Below are 7,503 nucleotides of genomic sequence, written 5' to 3' on the forward strand. Positions count from 1 at the left end.
AATCTATTGCTTCACATGTTGATCTCTCTAAGGAGAAATGGTTTAAATATCATGAACCCATTAAAGATATTTGTAAGGAGCTTATCATTGCTAATACTGAAATACAAGCTTATACTGTTAATCCTATTGTGCCTGGCGCTTACATTGAAAAAGCCTCATTTTCCTGCTACAATAAAGGAGCACTCTAGGGCTACAACTATACAACAACAACAACAACAACAACAAAGCCTTTAGTCCCAAACAAGTTAGGGTAGGCTAGAGGTGAAACCCATAAGATCTCGCAACCAACTCATGGCTCTGGCACATGGATAGCAAGCTTCCACGCACCTCTGTCCATAGCTAGCTCTTTGTCGATACTCCAATCCTTCAGGTCTCTCTTAACGGACTCCTCCCATGTCAAAATCGGTCGACCCTTATGTCATCATTCCGGACTCGATCCTTTCTCGTGTGGCCACACATCCATCTCAACATACGCATCTCCGCCACACCTAACTGTTGAACATGTCGCCTTTTAGTCGGCCAACACTCCGCGCCATACAACATTGCGGGTTGAACCGCCGTCCTGTAGAACTTGCCTTTTAGCTTTTGTGGCACTCTCTTGTCACAGAGAATGCCAGAAGCTTGGCGCCACTTCATCCATATGGCTTTGATTCGATGGTTCACATCTTCATCAATACCCCCATCGTCCTGCAACATTGACCCCAAATACCGAAAGGTGTCCTTCCGAGGTACCACCTGGCCATCAAGGCTAACCTCCTCCTCCTCACAGCTAGTAGTACTGAAACCGCACATCATGTACTCGGTTTTAGTTCTACTAAGCCTAACCTCCTCCTCACATCTAGGGCTACAACTATGATTAATAAAAATCATAATAAGGCACCTAAACATTCTGAACAAATTAAAGTTGAACCTTCAATAGCCATGGTTAAAGATCTTTTGGTTGAAAAGGTTGATGGGCATGTTTGTTTATTTTTGTGAGCAAGCTTCTAGAATCGCTAAGCATCATAAAGATGAAAGAGATAAATATGTTAGAGTTGTTGGCATGACCGTTGTTTCTGTTAAGATTGGTGATCATTGTTATCATGTTTTATGATATGGATGCTAGTATAAGTGTTATTTCTTTCTCTCTCTGCCAAGAAGTAATGCATGATATTTCACATGTTGAGATAGAGGAGATTGATGTTACTATTAAGCTTGCAAATAGTTTACCTCTTGGGATTGTTAAAGATGCTGAGTTATTTGTGGTGAGATCAAATATCCTGCTGATTTATTAGTATTTGGATCTAAACAAGATATTTTTTGTCCCATAATTTTTGGTAGACCCTTCTTAAATAATGTTGGTGTTGTGATTGATTATGTTAAGTAGAAAGTTAAAGTTCAGTTTCATGAATTTAATATTTCTAGGTTCACCAAACAACATCATGCTAAAGATTTACCTCATGAGGACGTAATTGTTAGTCTTATTTCTATTGTTTTGCATCATACCGATCCTTTAGAGAAGTACTTGTTAGAACATGAGAAACACAAGTGTGGAAAAGGACAGTAACATTATCCCTTCTCTTTTTTCTCTCTTTTTTTCTTTTTTTTCTTTTATCTTTTTCTTTTCTTTTTTGGACACTCCTTTTTTTTGGGAGACTCTTTCTCTTTTTTTGGAGACTCTTTTGGCCTCTCTCTTTTCTTTTCTTTTCTTTTCTTTTATAACCTCACACGGGGCAATGTTCTAATAATGATGATTATCACACTTTTATTTACTTACAACTCGATAAAACTAATACATGATGACTATATGGATGCCTCTGGCGGTGTACCAGGATGTGCAATGATCTAGCACAGCAAAGATATCAAAAAACGGACAAGCCATGAAAATATCATGCTAGCTGTCTTACGATCATGCAAAGCAATGTGACAATGAACGCTCAAGTCATGTATATGATGATAATGGAAGTTGCATGGCAATATATCTCAGAATGGCTATGGAAATGCCATAATATGTGGGTATGGTGGTTGTTTTGAGGAAGGTATAAGGAGGGTTTTATGCACCAGCGAAAGTTGTGCGGTACAAGATATGCTAGCAATGGTGGAAGGGTGAGAGTGCGTATAATCCATGGACTCACATTAGTCATAAAGAACTCACATACATATTGCAAAAGTTTATTAGCCCTCGAAGCAAAGTACTACTACGCATGCTCCTAGGGGGAGGTTGGTAGGAGTTAACCATCGCGCACCCCCGACTTCCACGCAAAGAGAGACAATCAAGGATAAATTGTGCTCCAACTTCCTAGCATAATGACAGACTACATGTGCATGCTTTGGGAATCAAAAACCTTAACACCAACATTCTTACTAAACCACAATCATTCACTAGTACCTCTTGCTACTTCTTGAGCTTGCGTTGGTTTTTCCCTTGAAGAGGAAAGGGTGATGCAGCAAAGTAGAGTAAGTATTTATCTCAGTTTGAGAACCAAGATATCAATCCAGTAGGAGACAACGAACAAGTCACCGAATACCTGCAAAAACAATCAAACAACTTGCACCCAACGCGATAAAGGGGTTGTCAATCCCTTCACGGTTACTTGCAGAAGTGAGATCTAATAGAGATAGATAAACGGTAAAGTAAATATTTTTGGTATTTTTGGTTTATAGATCGGAAAGTAAAAGATTACAGAAATAGTAGATCGGAAACAAATATTGTAGATCGGAAACTTATATCATGGAAAATAGACACGGGGGCCATAGGTTTCACTAGAGGCTTCTCTCAAAATAGAAAATATTATGGTGGGTGAACAAATTACTGACGAGCAATTGATAGAAAAGCGCAAAGTTATGACGATATCTAAGGCAATGATCATGAATATAGGCATCACGTCCGTGTCAAGTAGACCGACTCCTGCCTGCATCTACTACTATTACTCCACACATCGACCGCTATCCAGCATGCATTGTTAACCCACAAGTATAGGAGATCAATTGTAGCCTCTTTCGATAAGTAAGAGTGTCGAACCCAACGAGGAGCTAAAGGTAGAACAAATATTCCCTCAAGTTCTATCGACCACCGATACAACTCTACACACGCTTAACGTTCGCTTTACCTAAAACAAGTATGAAACTAGAAGTACTTTGTAGGTGTTGTTGGATAGGTTTGCAAGAATATAAAGAGCATGTAAATAAAAACTAGGGGCTATTTTAAGTAAAGAAGCAATAAAGTTAGTATAGCGAGTGTGGAAAAGTGGTGGTAGGAGTTGCAAAATTGTCCCTAAGCAATTGACTACGTTACTAGACCGATAGCAAGTTTTATGTGGGAGAGGCCACTGCTAGCATGTCATCCCTGACTTGGAATTCTATGCACTTATGATTGGAACTATTAGCAAGCATCCGCAACTACTAACATTCATTAAGGTAAAACCCAACCATAGCATTAAGATATATTGGTCCCCCTTCAATCCCGTATGCATCAATTTCTATGCTAGGTTGAAGCTTTTGTCACTCTTGCCCTCCAATACATAGTCCTATAAACATACAACTAACCCTACGGTGTGATCCACGCGCGCGCTTATATGATGGGCACCAAAGGACAACAACATAACCACAAGAAAATTAGACCAATCATAGCAACTCACCAATTACCGATAGGACAACGAAAATCTACTCAAACATCATAGGATGGCAACACATCATTGGATAATAATATGAAGCATAAAGCACCATGTTCAAGTAGAGGGTACAGCGGGTTGCGGGAGAGTGGACCGCTGTAGATAGATGGGGGAAGGTGATGAAGATGTTGGTGAAGATGACGACGGTGTTGGTGAAGATTGCGGTGGCGATGATGGCCCCGGCGGCGTTCCGGCACCACCGAGAGAGAGGGGGGAGAGCCCCCTTCTTCTTCTTCTTCTTCCTTGACCTTCTCCCTAGATGGGAGAAGGCACTAGTATAAAAAGGGTCTAATGTGAAGCACATTAGTGCCGGTTTGAATTTGAGCCGACACTAATGTGACCATTAGTGCCGGTTCCAACGGCTAGGCAGGCGGGCATCATTAGTACCGGTTCGTGGGCAACCTTTAGTACCGGTTCATGCCACGAACCGATACTAATGAGGCTGTGTTAGGCTATGGTCAGGCTGGGGCCCCCACGAAGACCTTTAGTACCGGTTCATGGCATGAACCGGTACTAGAGTTTCTTAGTAAGCTGATTTTTAGTCCCACCTCGCCAAGAGAGAGGCAGTATGAGTGGTTTATAAGCCGTGAGTGCAGAGACAATGACGAAGAGGCGCAATGCTCACCTGCATGTTGCTTAGCTTCAAGCCTTTCAGAATAGCATAGATTGCACTGAGCCATGTGCAGTGCAGTCTACACTATTCCGAAAGGCTTGAAGCAAATTAACCAGCATTGCACCTCTTTTTTATTTTTAATAACTTATTTGAACTCCGGACTTCTTGTGTTTCAAATCGGTGTCATCAATTTCCAACACGTTCTGACATCATTTGCTGTTTTTCAGTCATTTACCGAATTGTTTAGAGAGCTAAATGACCGTGAAATTGAAAATCACTACAAAATGAACTGTGAAAATGTTGAAATTTGGCATGGTATCATCATTTCACCCGCATAGCATGTGCGAAAGAGTAGAGAGGGTCACGGCAAAAACTGGACGCACTTCGTGTACAAACTGGACAATGTCTTTCGGAGTATCAGGGTTTCGGACGAGAACTCATCTGTTACACGGGCACTTCAATGTTTTTTATACTTATTTGAACTCTGGACTTCTTTTGCGTTCAATATGCAACATTCAAACCGGCGTCATCAATTTCCAACACGTTCTGACATCATTTGCTGTTTTTCAGTCATTTACCGAATTGTTTAGAGAGCTAAATGACCGTGAAATTGAAAATCACTACAAAATGAACTGTGAAAATGTTGAAATTTGGCATGGTATCATCATTTCACCCGCATAGCATGTGCGAAAGAGTAGAGAGGGGCACGGCAAAAACTGGACGCACTTCGTGTACAATATGGACAATGTCTTTCGGAGTATCAGGGTTTCGGACGAGAACTCATCTGTTACACGGGCACTTCAATGTTTTTATACTTATTTGAACTCTGGACTTCTTTTGCGTTCAATATGCAGCATTCAAAGCGGCATCATCAATTTCCAACACGTTCTGACATCATTTGCTGTTTTTCAGTCATTTACCGAATTGTTTAGAGAGCTAAATGACCGTGAAATTGAAAATCACTACAAAATGAACTGTGAAAATGTTGAAATTGGGCATGGTTTCACAAAACGAACCGGTACTAATGAGGTTATGGCAAGCTGTTTTTAGTCCCACCTTGCTCCCCTAACAAGCCTTTTACCACCTTAAATATGTTACTTCTCAAACTATCACAAGCACTTGGTCTTCATTGAACTCTATGTGTAGAATTTGTGGCTGCAATATGAGTCTTCATCGGTTTATAAATTGTTGAGGACTCATATTGACAATTCAGATTGTACACACAAAGATCATTGATGATCAAAGTATTTTTGATGTATAAGATCATATTGACAATTCAGACTGTAAAGAAATATAAGATCATGATCTAAATGCTCTTATATTTTTTGCGTTCAGTATGCACCATTCAAAGCGACGCCATCAACTTTCAACCGTTCATGCCTTCATTTGCTATTTTTCATGCATTTAATGATTTGTTTTGAGAACTAAATGACCTGGAAATTGAAAAGCACTACAAATGAACTCTGAAAAAGTTGAAACTTGGCATGGTATCATCATTTCACCCACATATCATGTTCAAAAAAGTAGAGAGGGTTACGGCAAAAACTGGATGCACTTCGTTTACAAACTGGACAATCTCTTTCGAAGTATTCGGGTTTCTGACGAAATTAAACTCATCTGTTACAAAGGCATTTTATTTTTTTTAAACTTATTACAACTCCAGAATTTTTGTGCATTCAGTATGCACCATTCAACTACTAGGCGGGAGGAGCTCTTTAGTACCGGTTCCAACTGCTAGGCGGGAGGAGCTCTTTAGTACCGGTTCGTGGCGAACCTTTAGCACCGGTTCGTGCCACGAACTGGTACTAATGAGGTTGTGTCAGGTAAGGCTTGGGCCCCACGAGCACCATTAGTATCGGTTCATGGCATGAACCAGTACTACAGTTTCTTAGTAAGCTGTTTTTTAGTCCCACCTCGCGAAGAGAGAGGGACTATGAGCGGTTTATAAGCCCTGAGTGCAGAGACGATAAAGAAGAGGCTCAATGCTCACGTTGCTTAGCTTCAAGCCTTGAGGAATATGGTAGATTGCACGGAGCTATGTGTAGTGCAGTTTACACTATTCCGAAAGGCTTGAAGCTAATTAACGAGTATTGCACCTCTTTTTTATTTTTAATAACTTATTACAACTCCGGACTTCTTCTGTTATGGCAAAAACTAGTTGCACTTCGGCATTTCATTTTTTTAAACTTTGGTTATAACTCCAGACTTTGACCATCAAGTTTTAACCATCAACTTGGCATGGTATATAAAAATAAATGAATAGAAAAAAATAAATAAAGCAGAAAAGAAAAAATAGCAGAAAAGAAAAAACTATAGCAGAAAAGAAAAAACTATATAAAAAAACTACTCAGAAATAAATAGAAGAAAATAAATATAGCAGAAAAGAAAAAAAACTACTCAGAAATAAATAGAAGAAAAAATAAAGCAGAAAGAAAAAAAATTATATTTGCTATTTTTCATAGAAGAAATAAATAGAAGAAAATAAATATAACAGAAAAGAAAAAACTATACAAAAACTACGCAGAAATAAATAGAAGAAAATAAAGCAGAAAAGAAAAAAACTATAAAAAAATTGGGGCGCTGCCCTGTGGGCCTGCTAGGCCACGGGCGTGCAATTACAGGCCCTAAAGGCCCAGCAGACTCATAGGGCAGCGCGCAGAAGTTAGGCCCACAAGCCTGCTATATAGAGGAGTTCAAAGAGGCAGCCGCGGCTGCCCTTCGCCCGGCGAGGTGGGACTAAACTTTGTGCACCGCGGGGTGGCAGCGCTAGGCCTTTAGTACCGGTTGGAGCTACCAACCGGTACTAAAGGTCGGGCCTTTAGTACCGTTGGTCGCTCCAACCGGTACTAAAGGCTTACCGGTTGGAGCCACCAACCGGTACTAAAGGCCCATCCTATATATATAGCACTTACGGAAATTTCAGTTTTCATCCCCCACTTCGTCTCCAACCGCGCGCGCCGCTCGATCCCGTCGTCGTCGTGTCGCCGCCCGTCGCCCGCCACCGTCTGCCATCGTCGCCGCGCCCGATACATCTCTCCCGTACGCCGGCGCCCCCGCCCCGTACGCCGCCGCACGCCGCCCCCGTCCCGTACGCGCCGGCGCCCCCGCGGCGTACTGTGCATGCACGTACGTACACACACACACGTATACGTATACACGCAGTACACACACATACACACACACATACACATACAAGTTTTTTTACTAGTTGAATAATTAATATAACTAGTTTATTTTTAG

This window comes from Triticum aestivum, chromosome 4A (assembly GCF_018294505.1).
Source record: "Triticum aestivum cultivar Chinese Spring chromosome 4A, IWGSC CS RefSeq v2.1, whole genome shotgun sequence".
Classification (NCBI taxonomy): Eukaryota; Viridiplantae; Streptophyta; class Magnoliopsida; order Poales; family Poaceae; genus Triticum; species Triticum aestivum.